The sequence below is a fragment of the Astatotilapia calliptera genome, chromosome 7 (genome assembly GCF_964374335.1).
Source record: "Astatotilapia calliptera chromosome 7, fAstCal68.1, whole genome shotgun sequence".
In the NCBI taxonomy this organism is placed as follows: domain Eukaryota; kingdom Metazoa; phylum Chordata; class Actinopteri; order Cichliformes; family Cichlidae; genus Astatotilapia; species Astatotilapia calliptera.
The window spans coordinates 52,518,038-52,545,425 of record NC_137428.1 but is presented as its reverse complement, the minus strand read 5'-3'; the positions used below and the strand labels follow the sequence as shown (position 1 = coordinate 52,545,425).

General features: G+C 41.6%; 1 protein-coding gene across 2 annotated transcripts in view; it reads left to right on the top strand.

Moving 5' to 3' along the window:
- LOC113026517 (PDZ domain-containing RING finger protein 4) overlaps positions 1-27,388 on the top strand; it is a 121,742-nt gene that overhangs the window by 75,226 nt on the left and 19,128 nt on the right. The gene's annotated exons all lie outside the window — the stretch shown is intronic.

The following is a 27,388-nucleotide window of genomic DNA, read 5'->3' as shown; positions in this document are numbered from 1 at the left end:
CTCTCACAGGTAACAGCGCCTACATTCGAGCAAATGTTGCTCATCTGACTGCACATTTATATCAGTTCCCTTAATGTGCTCTTTTCTTTTTTCAAGGCTGACACAGCTGATGAAACAGCATGAAGTTTTTTTTTTTTTTAAGCAACTGCTTGAGCATTTTGTCAGGAAACAGGCAAAGAGGCGGAGGACACACATCTCACTGACTGAGGTGGAGCCAAACACATAAACAAGCACCTCCATTCTCCCCATTAGCCCTCTTCCTATGACAGGCTAATAACTATGAAGCAATGTGTCTCCTGGAAGTGGAGTCATGCTCATCCCCCCTCATCCCCCTCCCCAGCAGTAGTGCCTGCCTTCACGCCGCTGTGATCACAGCCTCATTAGCCATTTTATACAACCATCCCGTGCATTAATTAGACGTGAAATGTCTCTCTTTACCCTTGTGAAGCAATGGGGTGAGAAGAAGCGGGGGAGGTAAACCAGCATTGGTTAACCACTGCCTGTAGATTTGGGCTTATATGCGCCCCGAGATGCTGCCAAACTAAGAGGTTGAACATTGTCAGCGAGATTCTGAGCTGCTTTAATGGTCAGAAAAGGGTGCTACGCTAAAGGTGGGCTGCAAGCTTCAAGATCAGCAGCAGAGGAAGTTGCACACACTACTGGCCTGTTTAATATTAGCAAACAGAACTGTCAAGGGACCCCGAAGGATGAGTAGGAAGCCACTGCAGCGCCTGCCTCGCCACAGAAGGATCGTAAAAATAGTGCTGCCTTGGTGCTTATCTTGGCTTTTTGCGTCCCTCTCTCTCTGCACCACTTGTTAAGAAATAGTGTTGACTCCCCTTTCTAGTAGTCTAGCAGAAGGGGCTCAGTATCCGCCAAGTGGGGCAGTCTCCAGGGCACAGTTGCCATTGACAGGATCTCTCTGGCATATCTGTCCACCCACTGATATAGTGAGCTGGGTCAGGTGTGAGCTGCAACATCAGCAGCTGCTTTCTGACCACCGCTGTGGGAGGCAAGGCAGAAAGGATGTAGAGTAAGGAGGATAAAGACTGAGATGGGAATATAGAGTAAGCTGTTAATGATGCAGGGTGAAAAGGAAATCGAGGAAAGGAGCAGGAGCGGGTGAAGCATCCTTGACACGGGAGGTGAAAAAAGAAGGAATAGAAGGGAAGTGTATAGTTCCTTCACCAGTGAGAAACCCTGAAACCACCTCTTTTCACTGCATTGCAAACACACTTCCATGCACACGTTCAAACATGTCCTCTGTGAACAAATAAGCACGGTGTACAGCAGGATGGGTACCAAAAGTAGAAGATGATGGACAGTGAGGCAAGTCTCCTATAGTAGCAGAGCTTTCCCTGCGAGAATGCCAAACAATGTTTTTACAGTCAGGAAAAGTATGTTGTGACAGCAAAAAGCTGTACTCACCGCTCTCGCCACCAGCAATCTAATCGTCTTTCTTACATGTTGTCTGTCTAGCTTTCACCCTTGCTACATGTCTTTTTCCCCATCATTCTCACAGCTCGTGTTGTTGTTTTTGTCTTCTGGTTGTGTTTCTGTTGTGCAGAAATGCACACACACCTAGAATTGTACGCACACACACACACGCTTGCTATGCCACTCTACTATTATTATGCAGAGTATGTGAGTGTGTGTATGCAAATGAGGTAGAAATGGCTTGCTGGTGTCACAGCGTGACTGACCAGCCTCGTGGCAGGTTGATTTGAAGAGCAGGAGACAGTCACAGGGGTTGGTTAGCCACCTTTCTCCCCTTTCCTTCACGTCTAGAAACAATTTTGACACTCTCTCGATCTGCCTGACCCTGCTAGCTGTGGGAGATTTATGACTAGCTCGCTCTCTCGTTCGCACTCCCTCCGTTTCCCCTTTCTTCTATTCTCACGGCTGCAGGTGTTCTGCATGAAAATATCTTCACCTTTGTCGGCTGGCCTGCAAAGCTATCTCACAGAGCTGAGATTCTTTGTTTATTGAATCAGCTTTCTTGGGTCAGGGATAAGACACAGCAATCTTCTTGTGGCCTTGTTCTTTTTCTAACTTTCCAGTCTCACATTTATTTTTATACTCCAACCGATTAACGCTTGTCCATCTTTCTGTCTTTGACTGCTCTGTTTGAGTCCTCTGATTGCTCATCTTCTTTGATTGCATTTCTTTTAACCTTTGCTCCAGCTGATCTCTGTGGGATTCCACTCCAGTTAACCTCCCAGTGACGGCACTTTTGTCATCGAAGGCAAAACCTGTAGACCGAACAGTAGACTGCTTTATGCATTTAGCATGTAGACCCATACTCATGCAGCTATACTCAAAAGCTATAGTCAGGCAGATTCTTACAGCATATATTTTCCACCGTGTGGGTGCTCAGGCTATCTTGTCGACTGTAACAAACTCCGATTCGCTCTGTGATCTAGCAGGGTTTTGAAATTCCCATTGTGTCCATGAGCTCCCCTCGTGAGTGTCACACATTGTCTGTGCACCACTAAAACCCAGTGATGTGTGGCTTTTTGGGCCTAATTAGCAGGATGGCAGATGTTGATGAGATGAGGAATGCAGTGTAGAGTTAAAGATGTTTTGCGGGAACAGCCTGCATTGGCTTTCAACAAAAGCTGTTTTTGCAATGGCATTGCGATCAAACCAAAAATCCACCTACAATAGGTCTCAAAACTTCCCCAGTGAGCCACCACTATCTACTGTAGCAGCCAGCTGCTCCAAATGTGGCTGGGTAATGAATTTCACCTTTCGCACTGCACGGCACACTCTCCATATTTCATTATCGTGTTTCGTAATTGCCCAATGAGCCTCGCTTTTTTTTGTTAGTAGAAGTTTTGAAAGCAGTATAGTATAGCCAGTTTTATAAGTTTTATTAGGCAGGAGAAGAATCACTCTCCACTGCATTTGAGAAATAAATGGAAAGCAGCTTCTCAGCTCAATGAGGCACAACAGTCCCTGATAACTTGCTGATGCATATGAATGAGAATGAGGCACCCACAGCTTGGGTGCGCGCGCACACACACACACATACACACGTTTCTCCAGGAAACAAAAACACATGGTTAGTGAATATTCTAGATATAAAAAAAAAAACAGAAAGCAGTGTTCATGAATTTTAGAGTGGGACCGCGTGCAGGAGGCCAACTGCACTGTAATGGAATCTCAGAGTTTAGCGATGTCATGTTGAGCAGGGTCACATGGTTGACAGGATGGGACAGACAGATGTGAAATGAAGCAGATCTGGAGTTTATGCTTTCTGTGGCAAAAGGCAATTCCCAGTATGGTGGTCCTGCAATTGGGTGGGTGGATATTCTATTTTGTGTAGTAGCATCAGATGTGAAACCTGTGGACTAGAGGCAATCTAAGGGGGGGGACACAGATGAGTTGCTCCTGCTTCTGCAGTGCCACTAGCCATGTGTGTAATGGGTATGTATTCAATAAATGTTGAAGAGTTTTCCCAAGAGCCAAACTTCCTGAGAAATGGCTAGCAAGCTGCACCTGATACATAAATAGTGTGCACCAGCATACTTTTGTGTTATTTTGACTTTGTAAGACACTTGACCTCTTTTTCTATTTTTTTAAAGAAATGACTGTCATATAAATGTCAGGTTTAGATGAAAGTTGTCACATCTGGGGAACCCCTTTTGTTTTTTTCTGAAGCTGTCATTGCCATCTTGTGGTCTTTTTGCTTCGTTTCTTTTGGCTAGTCATCAAGTCACTAGGATTTGGAGTAGGGCTGTGCGATATGACCAAAATCTCATATCCCGATATAAGAATTCTATCGTCCCGATAACAATATAAATCACAAAAATGTAACATTTTCTGTAAATTCTGTGAATCTCGGGCAGCTCGTCTTGCGGGAAGTGTTTCCAGCTGTGCGTCATGTACCTGGAGTCGAGTGTTTTAACCGATGCATGAAACTATACATTTTTAGACATAAGTTGTAACGGCCGCCGTTTTCTTTGTGAGTATTTATTACACGGCGTGCTGCGGGGAAAAGCCTTTTCTAACGTTTGAGTCTAAGGTTTATTTTTTTTAGCACCTGGCGGCTCTTTTTGAATTCTCATCCATAAATAATCTGCTCTTTCACGTGATTCAGTTTATTTTGAAAAGTCTCAACAGGATCTTGAGCTTTATTGTGAAAAGTTTATGTGGAACATAAACAAGCGGACACGCAATGCTGTTACCTTCATTGTTGCTAACCACAAGGCATAAAAATAGGCGCTTCCTGTCTGTAGTGTGGTTATATAAAATATAAGAGAAAGAGAAAACTTTAAGAAATTAATATAGGCACTACAGTGACCATCAAAAAGATGAAAAAATATTGCCGTAAACAGTTTATTTTGTGACACCACGAAACAAACGATAGCATAAAATGAAACTATACATGTTTTTATATCGTCATCCGATATATATCATTATATCGAACAGCCCTAATTTGAAGTGATTATATAATTTGAAAATAATTAAATTAATTAATTAACTCATTCACTGCCATTGACGTCTATAGACGTCAATTGAAAAACTTACGTTGACTGCCATTGACATCTATAGACGTCAATTACGTTTTTCAATGGGAGGGGCTAGAATACAACCTCGGGCAGCTTGTCAGTGAATTTTATTTTTTCATATATTTGTAAATAAATTGTTTTGATAAAACATAACCTTTCTCAGTGTTATTTCTGTTTTATAGAAGTGAAAAACAATTTTATATGTTAGAGGTGTCACAAAGCAAGAAATATTAGTGTCAAAGGCACTTTTCTGCTTGAAATGTATTTTTCACAAAAAGCTCGTTTTCTCCCTTTTTTTTGGTCAAAACAGGCATTTTTGGTGGAACCCACCTCTCTTCTACAGCTGATTACTAAAGAATGGAAAATGGTAGAAACAAGCTTTTTTTTTGGATGAAAGAAGAGAGTCTGTTCTTCATTTTGGTAGGTTCAGCGTTTATATGATCATAACACACAGTTTTCTGTGGCTCTTCAAAAATGAGTAAAAATGCTCAAAAACCCTGGCAGTGGGGAGTTACCTGATTTGAAAATGGCTGGCAGTGAATGAGTTAATTTGAAAAAATCACTCTGTTTCTTTCTCTTTGACTTTCTAAGAATGCAGGTTTAAATTAATCTGGAGGTCAGTTTTAGTACAACTTAGTTGGACTCACTACTAAATATGGAATGAAGACTGAAAAAGCACCAGGTGTGATATAAAAAATAAATAGCACAAGACAGAGGCCAGCTACTCAGGAATGGTTTGAGAATAGATTCAAACAGATGCTAAACTTCTCTGATTTCAGCTGTTGGTTTCACTCCAAGAATCGACTTTTTCTACTAGTTTATCTGTAAACTAGTAGAGGGTGATAAACATTTTTCCCCACTATTACATGGCTTTATCATAGACCAACAACTGAACTGACTAATGACACTCTGCACTGATTAACAAGGAAGACATTGTTTGGAAGTCTTCAGTAAATGGGTCCACACCTTGAAAAAAGTTGCCTTTAGTACAGCGTTAATGCTTTATAGGTATGCCTCTATCAGGGGCCTGTGAATGCTTTGATGGTACATTAAGGCTGTCGAACCCCCCACCACACCTTCAGCACTATCTCCAGACAGTTAACTACAAATGTTCTCATCTGTCTTCTTGTCCCATTATGTTTCTTTTGAAAGATGTCCCTCAACCATTAAAATTGATGAGAGTGAAGGAAGAGGGGGAGGAGAGAGGAAAAATGTGCTGCTTGATTGATCTTGTGTCCACCCTGGAAAGATTAGCCTGAGCTATAATCCAGGCTTTCGGTGACACTTTTACTGTTCCTAAACAACACAAAGGTCCATATTTTTAAAGCTGTCGCTTCGAACGTGTGCAGGCACGTGGGCAAATGCATAAATAGTGTGTAATATTAAAAAAAAAATGTCAGTGTCACTCTGAGCATCTAATGGTATTTCCCTACTTATTAGAACACTGCAGAGATTGTTGCATAACTACTGCTTCATGCTGGCTTCACACTGACAATGTAACTGGGGATTTCATAGTCTAATTTTGTGAGAATCACATATCCAATTGCATGACTGCTTGTGCATTTCAAATTGCAGTAGCTCAAATTAGTTTTCAAAAACAATGTTTTCGATGAGGTGAAATTAAAAAATGTAATTAAAATCCTCAGTGCACATTGTTGCACGGAGATGTGTGCCCTGCTCCTCAGATACAGATGATGCTACATTTGGCACAAGACATAAAGTCAATGGGTTTTTATCAGTTCTTCCACGAAATCTCCCTATGGAGGCGCAAAAGGGATTCAAGAGGGAGCTGATGAAGTGACCTTTTTCCTTTTCATCTGTTTCTTATCTCAATAAGAACCCAACTGACCTTTTCTACCACACATCTTGCTCCTGGACCTCTTTGTCTCCATGCCGCTCTCCAACCCAAGATGAACAAGGCTCTTCAAAATTAGTTTTATCTCCTGTATGTGCTCCTGTCTGTACCGATTTCTTTCATCTGACTCGCGGCAATCACCGAGGAAAAGCTGCACAAACAAACCATGACATGCCATTTTCTTTAGTAAACTAAAGCTCTTTCTCTGAGAATAAATTTCTCGACATATCACCGCTGGCCATCAGATGTAGAACTTCTTGTTTTGGCCGTCTACTGCGCCGAGGTATTCAGACAAGGACTGTGATAGGAGGGTTTTATCTAATATATGTGTACAGATATGACAAGAAACCAATTATAAAGGCAAACAAAGTCCTAGAGGTACTCGGATAGATTTTGAAGTGGTTTGACGTCCATCTTTGGATGCAGTTAAAAGCTAGTGATCTTTTTGTCAGCTTCCTGTTAGTCTTGGCCTACCTTTGCTTATTTTGTACCCCTAAAATATGATAAGTCATGCATGCCCTGCAGCAGCAGCAGCCTGGTGGAAACCTGAACAGGGTAGTGATGTACTCGCCCCTGCATTCACTCCTCTTGCAAGGACAATGCATAGACCCAGCCTGACTCGAACACCAAGGGCTCATCTGAGAGTTGTAGAGAAGATAATCCTAAGCAAATAAGAATAAACAGAGCTAAATGCTGAAAAGCAATCATTTTTACCTGCTTCTAGACAAAAAGTTTACATTTTATTTTAGTTTGTACAAATATAGCATCAATTACTTTGGATGAGTTATATGAATTGATATGGAACAATAATACACAAACTACTACTATACTGATTGGCTAGTTTAGGATTTGCAACAGAGCATCGTGCTTTGACTCATTTTAAGGAAATAACTATAACAGGAGTTAGGAGTATATATTTATATATTTCAGAAACGGTTGTTGATGAAGGCTGAAGGTGACTGCTGTCAGGAGGATACTGCTAACTTTCTGCCACTCTTTATATGATGCATGAAATCAAAACGATGTATGCATGAAGCTGTGACATCCCTAATTAGTACAGTAATGTACAGTATGTCGGCAAAGACGGCGCAAGCCATAAATTGTAAACAGCATGAATAGCACACACACACATGGTATTCATAATCAAATTTACTGTCCTTCAGATCATTTTGAGTTCATTTTGAATTAAACAGTGGTTAATTATGATTGGGTTTAAAGGAAATTACTGTCGTGGTTCTGTGAGCATAATACCTGGCTTAAACTTCACAAGTTTATTACCATAAAGCCTTAAAGTCTTGTCCTTCCTGTTTCAGCGCTCTTGCCTTGAGTGCATAAGCTCATTTGCCTTTGAGAGCATGGGAATCACAAAACAATCTCAGCCACTTACTTAGTTACTATGCAAGTCTCCCTTTGGAAGATGACATCAGCGTGGCATCATCCCGCAGTAGTACTTTGCCTTGTTTTAGTGCATGTTTTACTTTCACATTCTCATCGAGATCAAAGGCTGTCGACTTCAATCAGGTAGAGAAAATAAAGTACATGCCCGAGTATCACACTGGCAATTCCCAATGAACCAAGACATCTTTTTAATGAAGTGAATCCACAGTAAAATGATGGAGTTGTTGTTGACGTGTATTGGGTGTGTTTGTGCGTAGGTAAAGAGCTGGGATGCTGCAGGTTATTGTGGCCTGGTATTAATTTATAAAAGTAATAATAATTTGCAGGCTTTTTGTTTGTCACCATATCCAGACAAGAAAGCAAAGGACAAAGAGGGCATAATTCTCAGACCCATTATTACCACCTGTGACTTGATATCTAAGAACCTGACATTATGCATTTCCAAGCACCTTGTTTGTTTTTTTTCTCCTTGCACACGTGCAAATAGACTATACAAGCTCGACTGTTTATGAAAATATCAGTATGCATGTGTGCACAGAAATGTGTGTGCATTCTCAGAATTGTTTGTGTCTCTGTCTAAAGTGGTTTCTGTCTGTGCCTGATTACTGCAAGTATATATGTGTTTGTTTGTGTGTATGTCAGCGTGTGCAGTGCAGGCTTTCATGCAAGACTTTGGACTGCTAAATTATGATCACAACTTACTGTGTGTATTAAGTGTAATTGTGAACAGTCCTGACAGCTTGTGCTTTTCTCCACAGTACAAACATTGGTGGAAACAAAGAGCGCACACAGAGGGCTGTGCATCTGCATCCAGGGTGCCTCTTAGCTGATTATCTGTGTTTAAGCAGACAGGAGGGCCCTCATTAATTTATTGCTATTCATAAGAATGCATTTTCCCCTCTTTTCCAATTAGAGTTGGTTCTATGCTGGGATGGATTTGTGCTGGAAAAACCATCTGCACGTTTAAAAACCACAAAGCGATGTAAAAAAAAGTTATCTTTTGCTTGTATACCAGCAGAAGTAAGAATTTAGAAATCCAGGAAGTGGAATCAAAATCTGTGGACAGTTTGATATTGTTTGTAGTGTCACAACACAGGCAGTGGTGGAGTGACATTTTTTATTTTTTATTTTTTTATTGTATCCAGGGAAATTAACCAAGATCAAACATGGTGCCTTTAGCAGATAGGCTGATGTCAGTTCCCAGCGCTGACTTGCTGGTGTGTTTGGCTTGTTGCACCTGGCTTAGTGTTATTTGAGCTGATGGCAGCCAGAGTCACTGTCCTCTTGTATGGTGCTAACCTGCACTGTTCACAGCTCTGCATTCATTAAAGTTTATTAGGGATACAGATACATTCAGATGGAGATTTAAAAAGAGTAATTGGGGATATAATTAAGTGTGTCCCCCTCTTGTAGTCAGCAACTAATTAACAAAAAAGCTGTCATTAAAACCCAGTCATAACACGCCCACATGCTCTAGATGATACTCTAGATAAAGATTAATGATAAACCTTCATAAATTTGAGTTGAAGTTTATTTGCCGTATTATGGAGGAAAAAAATGTTTGGTTTGTACGTCTACATCTTTATTAACAAATTTAATTACAACACTCTCCGGTTTTAAGATTAGGCTTAAATTTTTCCTTTTTGATTAAGCTTATCGTTAGAGTCAAATCAGGACCAGATCAGAGCCCTAGGCAGCTGGAGGATTCCCATAATCCACTGAGTGTTTCTTTTTCACTTAACTCTTTTCACTCCACTTTGTATTTAATTATTATTTTAATTAATTGTGTCTTTTGTACTCTCCCTCCCCTCACCCCAAATTGGTCGGGGGAGATGGCAGCCCTTCCCTGAGCCCGGTTGTGCCAGTCATTTCTTCCTGTTAAAAAACAAGTTTTTTCTTCCCACTTTCCGAGTGCTTGCTCATAGGTTGGTCATTTCATTGTCTCTGTTACTGTAGCGTCTTTACCTTGTAATATAAAGGACTTTGAGGTGACTGACGGTGTGATTTGATGCTATATAAGTAACAACACTGAAAACTAAGAAATTGATTTGGACGAATTCGGAAAAAAGTGCAGCAGTATTAAACAGCAGTATTTGCTTTACAAAATGCAAAATAAAGCACAATAACTGTAGGAACTGTGTAAACAGTATTTAACTCTACGTTGCTGTGGGTGTAGTCAGTGCGACTGTGAACACCGTGGCTATGAGAAAAAGATCAATTTTGCCACTGGTGAAATGAAAGCGGACCTGACAGTACACACATGCTGCTTCTTGCCTGTGTCATATAGTGACACCCCCCACCCCCCAAAGTAATAAAGTATCAGCCTCATCATTGCCAGTGACATTTGGAAAAATCTGAAGGTTTGAGATGCCCGGCTGTATCATCTATATTCGATGAAAAGAAACGACAAAGCCTTGAGTTCTTGTGGGAGATGCTTTCATTGACAAACTTTTTTTCACCCTCTTTGCCTTTTTTTTTTCTTTTTCTTTTACTGCCTCTGCTTCTATACATTAACCTCTGCATGACTCCTGTGACTCGAGAGCTTTGGATTGTCTGTGACAGGTATGTATGATTGCAAATGCACGCTTGTGTGGAAGAATGACTTATGTTCTCAAAGGTCAGGCTTTCAGTCTGTGTACAGAAAATGGGTGGAGGGTGGGGGGTGGCAGGTGTGTGTGTGTGCGAGCGTGTCAGGGTGACACAAAGCCCCCCCTAGACGAGGCAGCCATGTTGGGTGTCACTCCACAGGTCACTGGGCACCCCCTGCAGCTCCTGTGATAAGCCTGGCCTGCCAGCCATTTGATGGGAAAGCTGACACGCACACCTACCTGCGCCACAGCTCGCATGGGCAGGCTCCAGGGAAGACGGTGATAAGAAGCTCTGTGAATGCATCTAGTGGCGATTCCTGAGGGCTCAAATTCAAAGAAAACTCAAAACACAAAGAGCAATTTGCATCCAGTATTATTAGCCAGGCAAACAAAGAGCCCTTTGCTGCCTGTCCTGGGTTGATGTGCTGCATAGGGTGACAGTTGGAGTCCACTGTGGCGAGTCACGCAGCGATTTTATTGTCGCTGCCACTGTCACACTGACACACTGACACAGTTACAAAGGCCTCGTTTTAATTGGCTGCATTAGCAATGAGAGCATCACAGTGGCTTTTTAAAAACTCGAGCCTTTCTAGTATGAAATCAATGTCTCATCAATGTAGGGCGCGTTTCAGCTGACACCCAAGTGTAACTGTAATTTCATTGGATTGCAAAATCGATTTAAAAGTCCAAGTGCATTAGAAATTGAGGTAAGCGTGTTTAGCAGGTTAATTGATTTACAAGAAACGGATGAGAGCTGAGATGAGATGGTTGGTTAAGTGGTAATCTCCATATGACGAATTGTGTTTGTTGTAGTCGAAGGCAAAATGAAAGGCGCTTTCTTAAAATTTTAGCGAAGTTCATTTTCTATGCTTCAATATGAGCATGTGAGAGAATGCAAACTATTTTTGCAACGCAAGACATTGTTGTGAAACAGCAGCTAGCAGAAGTTCACAGCAGGAACTCGATGCAATCTTTGCGAGGTTGGATCGGCGACCGTGTTTTCTCCCCCGCAGCACTGCAGTCAACCCAGCACCTCCTACACAACCCAGATCCTCTCGCACTCAGTCCTACTTCCTCACTGTCTCAACACGAGCAGACTGACAGAATGGAAAAGCAGGGGGAGGGGACACCTGTCTTATTCATTAACTTGTTTGTAGAGAAACATAAAACTGCATTTATAGGTTGATTTAATAAGGCTGAAAGTATTGCACATAAATACACAGGCTTAGAAAGCACGGGTGCAATCCAAACTCACATTTTTACATGCGGTATATAGTACTGGCTGTGGGCAAACGCTTAAGGGACCGCTTGGCAAAAACAATTTTATTAGAGATTGGATAGTTTATAGACAGATGTTAGTATAATACCCCATATTGTTAGCCCACAAAACACAGCAGAGGCCCTATGTGAATCTTTTTTGTTGTGCTGGACCGAACCTGTGCATGCATATAGAGGGAGTTGGTTTGGTGCTACTGGATAAACTTAATTATCTCTTAATCTTCTTTTTTTTAAGAGCTCAGTTTTCCATCAAAGTGATCGCTAATTATTTATAACACATTTGGTTCCACACCTAGCAAGTGAGATCAACAGGTGCGTTGGTGTAGTGTCAGGTGTGATGCTAGACTGTAAACTTAAAGGAAAAAGCAGAACCAAAAGACAGAGCACTTTGATACATTTCGATGATCGATGCATCTCTGATCTTGGTTATTACAGCAAACTAAAAATGGACTTAAAAGCTAAAACTAGATGTGGAAAAAAAATCTAAAATAAAAATAAAAACTAGAGTTTTGAAGAAAAAAAAAAACAACAACTGAAAAACTAACCTAAGACCCGAACTCTTTCATGACATGCATTTTCAATTTCTCTTTGTTATTTGGGCTGACCTGATGAATGTGAAAACAAAGAATTACCTGATTTTACTTTTTTTTTTTTTTTTTTTTTTTTTTTACCTGATTTATGTTTCTGAGAAAAATGAGATCCACATAAGAGGTCATTCATTTTAAATTTCGATAGAACAGTGGCAGTATAATGTCCTCGTAAGTGGATATCAGGCCCTTGTAGGGCAAACTTTAGTATTTTGGTCTAGACAACCCAAAATGTGATGTCCACATGGTTGAACGCCAGGTCATAGGAGGTTAACTTGGAAGACTAACTATCCATCCATGGTATCTAGTCTTAGTTTTATTATCTGTTAGTTTGGTAAAAATGTTATTGCATCTTGTCGACGAGGCACTGATGAATGCATCTATTGACACTCATGTCTACAGGAAATGCAATTCAAAACATTTCAGACATTACTCAGTTCAATTTGAATTCACTTTTATGTGCATTGCACCAAATCACAAAAACAGTTAATATAAAGCACCTTTGAGGTCCTTTATATTATAAGATAAACACCGTATAATAAGAGAGAAAACAATCAAACCGCCAACCAAGCACCCGGCAACAGCGGGAAGGAAAAACTCCCATTTAGAAACCTCCAGCAGAACCAGGCGCAGGGAGGGGCAGCCAAATACTGTGACCTGTTAGGGTGAGGGGAAGGTCTAAATCTTGCCTATTTAAAAAGACTTCAAACTAACCCTGAAACTATTACATTCTAAACTAAAATTCAACATTTTCATATAATAAAAACTACATTGAGTTAAAACAATTATCAAATCTAGAAACTGAAACTAAACTGAATTCAAAACAAAAAGTCAAAATGAAATAAAAATAAATACGAATTAGAAAATGCAAAACTATAAGATGTCCTCAAAATGAGATGGCCTCATCCTTTGAGACAGTGAAAAAACTGGGTATGAGGAATGACGTTGGTCAACATCCAAGCATGTCCATCTAGGTAGAGGCAAAGTGTAGTCCTAAAACCTGTGGGATGGATTGTGGTATGCTTTCTGTGCATCTCCCAGAAAGACTTTTATGCCAGTGTTGTGAAGAAAGTTGTCCGGATGGATGGAAGGAAGGATGACAACTCTGATCTAATTAAGTGGTGCATTATGAATGGATGTACAAACATAAATTACAATAAGATGTATTTCTGAGATAAAGATAGCTTATTCCAAAATAGGAAAAACTATAGTTCAGAAGTAAAAGCAGAGAAACTTTGGGTTGAACTGTGGGTGCCCTAGACAGAGATCAGACAGAGAATGGATAATGTGAGGAGAGGCGAAGAGTGGGACTGTATTAGTGTCATCGACGTGTCACTCTAACTCTGTGTATCACTGGCCCTTGTCAGTTTCTCACCACCACTTATAAAACCTGCAGAGGGAGTGACTGCTGTCAAACAGAGACCTGCTGAGAGTTTCCTCAAAAAACGGGGAGAAAAAAAAACCTGACAGTGACTGATTAGTGCCAAATGATTAAAGTGAGGTCCCAAAGCTTGCTCATGTCAGATAGTCTGGCATAAGCGGATCTACAAAGAAGTAAATACGAGTTTTGCCACAGACTCGGCACCATTTTAGAGTAAAAGCAGCTTAACAAAGTGAATTTGATTTGAAAATAGTTTTCCTCTGAGGAGTGCCTTGAAACTGAAGCAGCCTGAGGGAATAGCGCAGAGGTAATCAATATCAAAATGCCTGTTTTTAGATAGAGTACATTTTGGACTGTTTGTGATTTAATCAATAGTAGAATATGTTTAGAGCGAGAATGAGAGGAAAGGTGGGATTAGGATGAGCTACTTCCTGTACCTGAGAGCTGTAATTCATCAGGGAACTGACAGAAAGCTGATGAAAAAAAAGGACAAAGAGTGCTTGACATGGTGCTTCTGTGTGCTTGTCTGGTCTCGGGGTATGTGTGTGTATGTGTTTGTGTGTGGAGGGGGGTTGTTATGCAAGTGTTTGTGAGTGCGTTCACGCAAAAGCATCATATCGTGTCTTTTTTTCAGTTCTCCGTTAGATTTTCCTCCTCTTGGGAGATAGCTGTATTTCAGGAGACACAGAATCTGGAAATATCCCAGTTGTTGGGGAAAATCTATCAAGCCAGTCTGTTCTTTGTACAGGAATAAATTTAGCAGTCACACAACTGAGGGAGTTCCCTTTTTTCTCTCTGTCTTTGTTTGACAAGTCTACACCGAAGGGTGGCCCTAGGTGAATCTCAGATATATAAGGTCTTTTTATGTCAAAGAAATGTCCGCTGGCAGGTTAGCTTGTACCGGTGAAACCATCCTGCAATGTTATTGAATGCAGATGTCGCTTTTAGGTATGATTTACATCTGTAGCGCTATCTAGATGCTGAATTACAGCCACTGCAAATGTATTGACATCTGCCTGTGTGAAGGAGAGGGGAACCAAAAAGGTTGTGTGCAGAGTGTGCAGGAGGCGGTGACGTTACTTTCTCTGTGGCATCAGCTGGTAAGTATTTTCCATTAAACTCCCTATCAGATTAAATTACTCATAACTGAATGTGCTGAAACATGGTTATGAATGGTCCTGGCCCACTTTAACCCGTGCTGCATCAAGGTGCCAACGCCAGTGGATTCTTCATGCGTATCTGCGAGATGCCATGAGTATTTTAGAATGAGAACCAGCTGGTCTTTAGTGGGTGGCAGTTTATTGGAGCATATTTTAGAGAGACGAGTATTATGTGTGTTGAAGTCAGTGCAGTGCAACAGCCCTTACTAATATCATCCCTGTCTGCTAGAAAAATATATGTGGTGAGACAACTGTGTTTTTGTTTTAGTTTTTTATGATGCCAGAGGCGGGGTTCTTTGCTGAGTATGATACTTGGCTTATATATCTACACTCACTCAGCTGTTATTCTCCTTGGCCAAGTGTTGGTATTTGACAGATGTGAGCAGGTTTTCACATGTTGCCCTACTGCTTCTTGGGACCAATTAGTATTTGTCATGACCAGCTTCCACCCTGACACCAGTTTGCATGTTTTGATGGTGCGCTTCTTTTCACTTGCAATATGGTTTATATTTTATTAGCGCCACTAATTGTCTCCATCTATATCCCTCCTCCGCCTGTTTCCAAGCCTTGGAATTGTTATCAGAAAATCACAGTGGAACAGACGCGTTGCTCCCAAGCAGTTGCTCTCATCTAATTATAAAACACTAGGTAAATGTTGAGCAGATACCCTCCACCAGTCCCCCTACCCTCCTGCCACCCTCTGCCTTCCAATTGAGAGAGCCATTTGGTCTCATTCTAGTGTTACTTTGGCTCCACATGGAGTGGTGATCCTTGCCAAGTGGCTGCCATGGTATAAATGAACCTAATCGCTCGCCAACTCTGCACACTGTCCGGTAGACAAGAACAAAAGAACTTCTACTTTAGTTAAAGTGGTGTCATACCCTGCTGCGGTGCCTGAGTACTCGGCTTCTGGTGTCTAGTTTCAGAGTTTGTTTCTGCGGTAAGGACTCATGCATGTCATTGTGTCAGAGATGCTTTCTAAATGGCAAACACTACTTCTTTTTTAAGTAACAGCTTCAGTGTCTTTGCATTTGGAGCAAAGCTATAATTAGGCTGTTTCTGTGGAAAGACAGAAAAAATAGAATAACAGGGCCTGAACTGCAGTCCAGGAATATGCATAATTTAGTCGATTTCCACTTACTATGCAGGAAATTCCTGCACGCAATTAAAGTGATCTTATAATCAGTCCGACCCTTGCACTGGTGCAAAAAGACTGGCCACAAGTGCTGCAGAGGTGGCCTGACATCTGACCAGGGCAACACCTGGAGTGCTCTCTCTCCCCCCCTCACCCCTCACTCTGCAAGACTGTGACCTCCCTCTGCAAGAAGTCCGGGTAGAATACACAGACGGGCTTAAAAGATCTGGAAGGAATCAGACTGAAAATCTCTTACGAATGGCTGTGACTGTGAAGTTAATGTTCACAAAATTAATCCTTATTATTCTCAGACAGGTAATGCTAATGTTGAGCTAATGATGAGCTGCTCGATACAGTGCTGAGGTGCTGATGAGCCGAGACGACAGAGGACAGGGAAAGGATTTAGCATGCAAAACGAAGGCGAGCACACATTAGAGCACTTCTGAAGAAAGAAGCAGAAAAAAAATCTAACTTTCATGTGTAACTGTAGAAATCTATGACCTGAATACAAGAATACTAATGGAATAATAGAACGCCTTGTGCCTTATGAGGATAAAGGGCATTTGCATATGCGATCATATAGGATCACATGCCCCCATCTGTAACTTTAACGTGTGTTAGTCCCAGGAACCTCTTCCCAAACATAAGGAAGAATAATGAGAATACAAACACGAAGTAGTCTGACTTTCCCAAACACACTCCTGGGAAATATAGCTTTCCCTCCCTTTTTATTCGTTCACTTGTCAGAATGTTGCTTCTATAAGGATTGTGTATGGGAGGCATGAAATCACACGCTTTAGGTATGATTGAAAACTAAGTGGGACTGAATGCTTATATCTGCCAGAGATGAAGAAGTGACTGAGTGAGTGAGTAAATAATTGGTTGAAGGAGAGATTGGCTTTCTCTTCGTCATGGCTGAATCACAAACTGCTCCTCAGACTTGTTGGTGATACGATTTCATCCAAACGGGAGATACATTTTAAGTAAAGAAATAAAGTAAACTATGGCCCTAATTCTGTCTCTTCTTCATCCCCCACTGTTTTCATCCTTCACCTGGCTTCATTACTTCTCATACAACACACACTGTGCTGGGGAAGCAGAACAGCTGTCACTTCTGTCTGTCAGGAGCGTGTCTCCTCTCCACTGCAGCCACAAGTGACCTGGCCCTGTCTCAGAGCCAGAACAGATGACAGCCCCGCTGTAGCCTGTTCGCTCTAGGTGTGGGGTCTGGGTGTAGCCTCGTTGGTATCCGGACCATGGCTGTGATTGCACTTAGCGGCTGATTAAAATTTAATCTTGCCCTTGCAGTTGTAAGGATAAAGCCTTGTACAACAACAGAGAATTTGTGTGCAGGTAGGATGAGTTTGAAGCAGGAGCAATCACACGGGCATCCATTATACAGTCTGTGCAGGACTATAAATCTGCACTGGAATTAACCAGTGGGTGGAGGCTGATTGCCGGAGCGGTCCCCTCACATCCCTAGGAATGAGAATAAATGAGCGGACGGAAGCATGAACAATCCTTTATTACACCCATTAGCTAGAGGAGCTGGAGCCCTGTGAAACAGGGGATGCCAAACACACAGCCTAGTCATCACATACGTGGCCTGATTATAGTCCCCACTACGGTGTGAAGACCTCCACCGCCACACACGCATACCATTACCACATTATCCCTGCCCATTCCACCCTCTGTTCACACAATCAGTGGATTCAGTACAGTTTTCTGCTTACTCTTTGTAACGTCAAAACATTTCTGAAGCGCCAGCTAATAAGTGCATCTCTGGAGTGCCTCCATGAGCTCAATATGTTTGTTAACACTTTTCTTCCCTCTCTCTCTCCCCCTCTCTCTTTTGGAGAAACTTCAAGATATGGCAGAATCATTAATCAGGAACTTTGCTGTGAATTAGCTGTAAATCATACCACTCATCCCCGGATGCACTCTTCAAACAACAGTGCCAGGTGTTCTTAATCAAAATTTGGTTTGTTTGCTTTTTTGTGTGCGTGCATATATTAAAAATGCCAGGTGGACTGTTTTCTTTTTTCATTAATATATTCTCTATCAAGAGCAAGGTAATGTTACAGCTCATTTACTGTGCAGAGCTTCAGGTCATATAAACATGTTTTGACAGCTGTTTCATTACATTCAGAATAGGCTGGCTGACGGTGTTTCTATTTTCTATTAGAGGTTACTTAATAATCCCTGCTGTTACAGTGTAGGTTGGTTATTGAGTTCATATGATGCTTTCAGTGTCATATCCTGCTCTTCAGCACTGTTTAACTGATTGTTACATACCCAAAAAGGTCTAGGGTGTGAGGGGAGTAACATAACACTAAATGGAGGACATGAGAAGGCTATTTGGGTTGAGTTGCTAAAATGTTAACAGAAAGAAATAGAAGTTAATTTGGGAGGAGAGCCAAGGCCAACACAACAAACGAGAAAACCTTAAACCCTGAAATTGAAATCTTAAAACTTAAAATAAAAGTCAACAGAAGGATTACAAGCCTACACCCCAGCTCCATGTTAACCAACGAAAAAACAGGTGAATATCAAATGAAACTGTAACAGAAGGCAGAGAAACAAAGGACAAATCATCATCAAAAAACAGGCCAGAGAACTTAGGACTTGCAGCACACACTCAAAAGCACATGGCACTCTGACAACCAGAAATGTTCATTCGCATATATCTGAGCATTTGCAGCTAACGCAATAAACCAACAAAGAAATGGATAGCAGAATAAAACACTACTGCCGTTCTGTTTCATGTCATTAGCGCAGTGACCCACAGCAAATGTTCCCTCTTCACCAAATGGCAAAGGAGTAAATTCAGCAAACTTTTGAGAACATGGCACACCGGCGACTGCCAAGTCTTCTGCCTGATAGGCAGTGAATTGAACTCATGACCTGTTCAACTTGAAAACGCTGAAATAGTTGGTGCTATGGTTGCCTTTTTTTTTTTTTTTTTTTTTTTTAACAAGTGTTCAGTCAAAGCTTGAAAAGAATGGCTGCAGAGTTGTGGTATTTCCTCACTTTACTCTGAGCTCTCAGGGTTTCATGTCCATGTCCTTTAACTCCAGTCTGATATGCACAGAAGTACTTTTTCTATACAGTAGCTCTTTTGAGCATCATTTCTGTCTCCTCCTGTTCAAACTGTGTAATCAGGACACAGTGGGAAACACTTGAATTGCATCCAATTTCCTCTCGCTTCCCTTTGTTTATTGACTCGGGGACCTGACAAAGAGTGAGACTTGAGTGGGTTGAGCGAAAACCACAGACACTAACACTCCTAACCTCTTGCTAGCACTTGCTGTGCCATGAACAACGCAGTGGGGAGCCGTGAAGTAGATTGATTACACTTGTGATCACTCTTCTAAGATAATGTCCTTCCTTTTAATCATGAATTGTGCCGCCGCTCTTTACAAGGATAAGATTATCATCAGCAACTTCATCACTGTCTCATTGTAAATGCCGTCCTAATTGGACGGCTCCGCTCTTCCTTGGAAGTTTTGATCTTATTTACTGCTGTGTGTCCTTCAGCTGAAGAGGAATCATTTTTGGATTGCATTCCTTTGCCATCTGCTTTTTTTCTGTGTGTCTGCTGTCTAATGTGCTGCTTTCCTTCACAAAGAGACGTCAGTGTGTTGTCTTCGCTTGCTGCATTTAGGGGTTTTTAGTGCTTGAGTGTGATTGTCAGTTGCCAGGTGAAGCTAATTACTCTACAAGACTCCGTAGGACTTCTACAACAGCTTTTTGTAAAATCAAAGGCTTAGCGGTGCTTGCACTATATGTTGGTTCGATCCCTGCGGTGTTGAGCTTTGCTGAGTGCTCTGAAGTCAATAGCTTCGTACTTACACATGGCGTACCATTGAGACCTTATAATCCTATGACTCCTTAAACTACCTGACATTTCATCAAATCACCAGCCATTTACCTGCAAGACACCCCCTAGCTTTGCTTTCTCTGAAACATTCTCAGTGTTTGAATTAAGATTTGACGGCGAGTTTTGTGAGATAAAGGCTCAAATGAGAGCTGAGACCTCGCAGCCTCGAGCTATCATCAGTAATCCACTCGTTTTACTCTCTTTGACGTTAGCTGAATTGACCAGACCTGCTCAGTGTCGATCCTTGAAGCTGTCTTGATTTTGAAGAAGAAGAAGAAAAGCAGCCTGAGGTAAAAGACGCAGCAATCTCACACATCATGCACAAAATAAATTGTTTTGTGCATAGTTTTTTTACTTTAGCATTTGGACTCGTATTGTAAAGGTTTTGACAGCTTCTTTCATACTCGGCTTCTTTCCTCCTTATTTCCTTTCTTCCCTTCCTTGCTTGACAACCCACTTCAATTTGCTCTTAGTTAATGACTAATAGATGAGTTAGTGATCAGCCATCAAAGTCTCTCAGTATATCATTTCCACAATTAAAGCTGTCTGAACTTCGCTCTCTTTCCCAAACCAGTAACCTTCACAGTGGCAGCTTCAGGGAAAAAGAGGGACACCAAAATGTCTGTGATGTGAAAAAAAACAAGTCTGTCTGGCATTATATAAATACTTTTTATCCAGTGTTAATTGCTTTAACTGCTTGGATGACCACATATATTTGTGAAGAAAATAACTCCCATTTCCAAAAACTCATAAAGCTACAATGAATGACTTTAAACAAAAAAAAAAAAAACGACCTGGCATTTGATGGCACTGCTCTGCCACACAGATGAAAAACTTAATTACTAAACTCTCAGTGTCAGCTGAAAAGTCAGCAAATCGGAGAAAATGTTAAAAATACTACCCAAACCATGTCCATTGTAAACATCTACTGTGTTTTGACTGTGTGATGAGTCACAAGGACAGCACAGCTGCTTGCAGATACTACATACACATACTGTTTTCCCTATCTGTAAGTCTGCATTAGATTCAGAATTAAGAGGATGACTGCTGTGAAGTGTGTTCAACCTTTCTCCTCGATTGCAAGATGTGTTCCACAAAATATTGCATAAATATTTTCTACTGCGAATCTCCTGGAAGTTATTTTTGAACAGGGACAAACCTGGTCTCGTCATAAATCCCATGATAGCGTCGTTGCACTGGGTATTCAGAAAAGAGGTGCAGCAGCTGAGTGAGTCACTTTTTGGACTTGCTTGTTTAATATTTTGCCATTAATGGGTAGAAAACTTACTGAAAGGAAAGGCAGCAATTTAGGACCTCCTTGAGCAATAGCTGCCCCAGATACTTCACATTAAGACTTAAGATGGAATATGGAAAGTCTGGCTCTTTCCAAAGGTCGTGATATTTACCTCCCGGTTCTTCTATATTTGCACAATAATTAATGTGTAAAATGACTGTTGTTGTCTAACATTTACATTGCATTTCTTTCTTTAAATGCATGTGCCTACTGCACAGAATAAACTGAAGACGTACAAGAGAAATGGAAGAGGAGGAGGAGATGTATTTGTCAAACCTTAGTGGTTTCGGTTTGTCCCTGTGTGTGTGCGTGTGTGTGTGTGTGTGTGTGTTAAAAACACTACGATTCACCTCTGTTTGTTGCACCCCCCCTCCACCTCATTCTCTTCACATAAAGAGGCGTTCCATGACAGTACCCACTTGATTTTCTTCAGTCAGCATATGGGTGGCACCATTACTCCTTATGACATCTTTTCACGCCAGGCCATTTTGCTGATCTGCACAGCACATAGCATCATCCAGCTACCCCTCATCATCCCCACCCCCCAAACCAATTATCAGTTATCACCAAGGAGAAGGCTGTTCATCCATTAGTTATTCATCCACCCAAGTGCAGCTTTTACTCTAATTCGATTTTCTCCCTCCGTTTTACATTAAAAACCACTCCAAGATGGCAAGATGTTAAAAGTTAAGCACAGAGATTAACCGCATCTCTAAATCTCCGTGTACCCCGCATGTGCCATTAACCTTGAACTAGCTGATTAACTTAGCAGTGGTGTTTCCCTCACCGGGAACAAATCGTATTTAAAATTTGCAGCAGAGTTTCAGAGTGAAACCGAAGTAGGATAGTATCATTATCTCGCATGTAGCCCTAATCTTTTAATGTTGAAAAAAAAAAAGAGTGACCTATTTTGTGGGAAAGTAAAGAAAACAGGAGGGTGCCATGGATATTATTGGACCAAGTTTGTGTTGGTGCTTTGGCCCTGGTGTTTATTGCTGAAATCAGTGATCTGTTGCTCACTACGTGCTACCAAAAGCTAGAAAGTAACCCAGAACATTTGTGAACTGTTGCTCTCTTTACCCGCTATGCTGCTCAGCACGTTTGACATTGAGTGTCGTTGCCCTTCTCCCTTTGTCCTTTTAAAAAAGTTGTCCTTGCGCTGAGTTATTACGGAAAGAGATTGGATAATAAACATATGTAAAAACCACACAGTAAATTTTAGAGCAGATTGAAAGAGGTGATACACCTTGAACGAGTTGCGCAATAAAGGGAGTGCTCCACAGAAGATTGGTGCTCAGAGAAGAAAATTGGCAGAATTCATCAAATGTTCTGCGGGCATAAAACCTCAGCAGCAGCGCAAAGGGCCTTTAATGTGAAAAATAGCCCAGGGGCCTTGTGTGGTGTGTTTTATGTGGTTGGAGGGGTTAAAGGAGGCATGTACACTGGCTCATGTAGAGATGTTGAGGGGATTGTCAAATTTCCCCAGTGGCATCCTTACTCTCTCTCTTTTTCTTTCGGTTTCATGTCGTTGGAGCGTTGCTTGAGTTGCTGAGACAGTAGCGCTGACTGTGATTTATACAGTCATAAGAGCTGCACTGTAGCAGACCTTGGCCCGTATTTTATTCTGACACTTATTATTGAAATGAGACATTTGGGTGTAAGGAGGAACCCAGTCCGCTTTCTCGCCGAGAAGGATGAGCTAGCAGTCATGTTCGCATCAAATCTCGGTCTTGTAGCATTTGGAAAGTCCTCAAGGAGTATTTAATTCCACTTCTCTACTGAATGTCCCACTCGCAGGCAGTTTTTTTTTTGTTTTTTTTTTTATGAAAATGCAAATTCCGCCTGGCGTGTCGAAGGACAAAATTCCAACATGCCGATGTTGTTGGAGCTGCGGTGCGGGGGCTTCTGTTCGTGTGTCGTAGAGCAGACTCCGTTGGCAGCGCGTCGTGTGCCATATGGCTGCATAGACACAGCTGGGGGAAAAAAAATCAACTAACAGTACAGTAGTTGTGTTTTTAGTTCAGTTTAGTTGTAGTAATTATTTTTGACAGAATTTCAATGGATTGACAGTGTTAACATTATTAAAATTTGCAGCATCACTGGGCGTCGGGCAGACGACCACATGCCATACGGCTGAGAGCGGTCGACCAACCCACGGCCCTTTGCTGCATGTCTTCCCCGCTCTCTCTCTACCCCCGCTTTCCTGTCATTTCTTCACTTTCTGTCAAATAAAGCTAAAAAAGTTGGAGCATCACTGAGGCTTGTGTTTCCGTAAATCACCACCAAGATTGAGTGGAAATGCTTATTTTTGTCTCTTTTTTTGTGTAAAAATGAGTAAACACCATCCAAAAGACTTCTGTGTTTTTACTTTGCAGATGAGTAAATTAAGACAAACACTGTGGTGAGGTTTAGTTCAAACTTAAAAAGTATTTTCATTTGTCTAAGCGTTGAAACAAAACAGATGTTAACTAAGCTGTGCAAGAAAAAATATATAAATATGTATTCTGAAGCTAACAATGCACTAAAAAAGACATTAATCATTAACTCGTATTGATGCACCACACTTTGGCGGTGTCCTTACTGTCAGAGAGAGAGAGAACTACAACCGGATGAATTCAACTCAAGTGGGAACATGATCTAAATTAAAGCTGACAAACTGAACCCATCCCTAACTGTCATACCCACAGTCTTCTTTGACTCTTTTATCTGAGGGCTCTGCACAGGTGACTGCAGCCCAACAATGAGTGGGTCATGTTGCCTTTTCCCAGAAGATGAGGAGATGGAACAGGCGTGTAATCGATGGATGTAAGCCCCACACTCGTGGGCCTGGATGACCTACATGTTACACTTCCTCCATCTGCCTGCATATACTTAGCACCCCACACGCTGCCACTCAGACCAGCAGGTGACCGAGCACATGAGCTGCAGACCGCGCGTAACTGAGGCTTATTGCATGTACAGATGTTAAGATCAACAGACAAGGTTACACAGTTAATACCGGGCTCTGTCGAAAGCCGTGTTTCCATGTCGCTGTAGCTGAAGTGGAATAAATGACCTTGGTTCATTCATTTCTGTGCTCTTCTACATCAGCCAGGATACCTACGAAGGCAAACGCTGTCCCCTTAGTCGCACCGTAATCTTTTGAAAATTGAAAACAAAAACATTTCATTAAGATTCAAAGTGCTACATGCACGCTATAAAGCAATGTGTGCAGTTAATTCAAAGGCATAAAAAAGCTAATGGACTATTATAGTCTACTGCCTGAGGCTGTCTTTTCTCCTCGCAGAAGAAGTACATCAATCACTTCTATCAGTAATCCCCTGCAAGCTGCCAGCGCTGTCTGTGCTTCCCGCTAGAGAAGCTGTCTCTTCCGTAGAAGCGGCATCAGATGTGGCTGAAGTTGACACATTAACAGATAAACTGCCCCACTCTCCTACCACTATCACTACATTCTGCCCTCGGTCTTCGGAGATATTGATGGGAGGGAGCAGTCGATGAGACAAAAGCAGTGACAGAGGAGGCGCTCGAGGGGTCGAGCTAAGCTGCTGCGTGTTTGTTCTTCCTGGCTTGTCCTCTTACCTAGAGGATAAATGATAAGATGGGTCACAGATGAAAGCGCCTTCAGGATTGCGCTTTGCTGTAGGCGTCTACAAGCTCGTAGTTATATACACAGTGACTGTTAAAGTTTTCAAGTAAGTCTGTTTGTTTGTCGGTAACGGCTCAGGGCGGCTTAAAGTGACATCAGATGTTTGCTGAAGAGGAGATTTAATGCACTCAGCCGCGTAACACATACAGTTTTTTGAATGTCTTTGTCAATACGGGACTCTGCTACAAAGGAAATGAAAGAAAGGAGGGGAAAAAAGTGGTTGCATCCCTTTGTTACACTCCACTAAGCTGGTTTACTGCATTTGTTGTTGGAAGGCTGGTGGTCGTCTCTGGGGCTTTGAATGAAAACACATTTCTCCTCTGGCTACAGCTGCTGCATATCCATGTGCAAACAGCCAGCAGATGTGTCTTGATCCAGCTCCTCCATCCCAGCACCAGTTTCCTTCCAACTTCACATTTACCTGATCATCTCCTGTCCCGGTTGTAGAGCAAATGATCTCTCCTGAGCAATCACCATTGTTTTGTTCCAGACCAATAAGATAATTCATGTTGACTCAGTGCATATGGAACACTTTTGGCCATGAAGCACTTGCAGAGCTGCTTTGGACTTGATAAACACTACAGCTGCTAAATAATTTGTTGCAAACAGATCTTGTTTACCAGCACGTGTTTATGAATGAATATGTATTTGCGTGCTTTGCATGCACACTTGAGGAGGATAGCTGATTCCTGCATAACTACATTTGAATGTGTGATGAAACTTTAAGAGGCTACAGCTTGTTCGGGCTGTTAATTTGTGAATAAACAGTGTTTGTGGAATTTAGCCAATTCCAGTTTTAGTGTAGGAACTCACCTTAAGCATCGTTAAGCATGCAGATTGATGGTGTACTTTGTGGATAATAAAGCAAAAGTGTGCTGAAGGCAGATATTCAGTGTAAGAATATCTGAGAATATCGAGGGAGCCGCAGCCAGACTTATAAAACCCCTTCCCATCTGTCAGATAGGACTACAGATCCACACAAATAACATAGGCAGTGTGTCTAGCTGGATAGACATCAGTCAAGGGGACACAAGAAGGATGGCAGCGTCCCTCATGGAGTTAAAGCTACTTAATATTCTTGTGTTTATTGGGGATTAATTGTTCCATCTGTCTCACATAAAAACCAGTGAACAAAATAGAAAAACAACACAACCTTCCCTCCCGTTTTTTTTCCCTGATAGATTTCTTGTTTCTGTTTGGCTGTGAGTATGACTCGTTAAACGGTGAGGCTTGGAGGAGAAGGAGGAGGAGCCTGGACTGGACAGTCTGAACAAGGGGGAGAGCTGGAAAATTTAATCATTTTTCTTTGGGTCTGTCATACGCTATGGGCTGCCTCATTTGTCTGCTCCAACTCCTTTGTTTCCAGCAGACTCTCTGTTCAAGGATTAGGCTACAGAGCAAGAGACATGCAGCAAAAGAGGAAAGAACGAGCTATATAAGCTAATTACAACAGTACTCCATGGTTCTTTAATACAGTACTTATGTGTAAGGTATTTGCTGCAGTACTTAAGAACTGCTGAATGGCCAAGAATGAAAGCAAGAAAGATTTAAGTGGGGGCACTTGCTAGATTCAATGTGAATAAGAGGTATGTTTTGTGGGTGGAATACCTGAAGACCTAAGAGTGGGTGCCTTGGAACTTTTATTGTCATTGGGTGGAAATATTTAACCTTAAAATGTGTTTTGGCATACAAACCTTTGTTTGGGAGTCAGTTAAGGGCATTAGGTCGTGCATTTCAATTGTAATTGCAGGTAGGAGTGAAGCCGGGATGAGAGAGGCTGCACGACTGCTTTTTTTCTACCTTCACGTTGCCCACAGTTGAACAACAGATCTGTTGACCGAGTTTATCTCCTGCTGAGGTGATTAATGTAAGTTTGCTGCAAACAAAGGTCACATCAGGAGGCAGGGGAGCAGACCAGAGCACAAGAGCTAAGAGAGTTATATATGGCTACAGTTACTGCTGAGAAAAGAAGCTGTTTATTTTTTGTAGGGCATCCCTCAGTCTCTGGGGATTTACGTGGAGAATTAAAAGGAATAACACAGACGCATCCAGGAACGAACTAAGTAGAACAGTAGAGCAGCACTGCTGTGGCATAACAGTTATAATATTCATTGTCCTACGCTGTTTATCCCCCTATAAATATTTTTATATTTACTGCCAGTACATAATGGTGTTAGTTATGGGGATGGCAAACAGATGAAATTATAGCAGTGCTGTGCTGATAAAGATTTATTTACTTGTCTTCTGTGGCACTTGTGGGGTAGCCTTTTAATGCTACCAGGAAAAAAGCAAGTCCACATGATGCTGTAGGGTCTTTCTTCATAAAATCTCTCCATTTCTTGTGTAGTGTAGTCACAAATTACTAAAAGTGCTCCTTGAAGGAGAAGAAGTGTTACTACTCCTCAGATGGTGTCCTAGGATGTCGGTGATGTGCGTATGTGTGAATTGCCCAATTTGGGAGTTGCCAAATGGGGATATTTCTTTCTTCTTCTTCTTCTTTTTTCTTTAGTCTTTTCTGCTCATTTGTGCACATAATGGAGCGGTTACTGAGTGTGGAGTCCCCTTAAGGGATTTTTCCTTAGGCTATCTCGAGATATTAGATATATGTCTTCATTATCTGGATAGTTTCAGCTGTTCGAAACTTTAAAGATGATTACGCAGCACTTCGACTG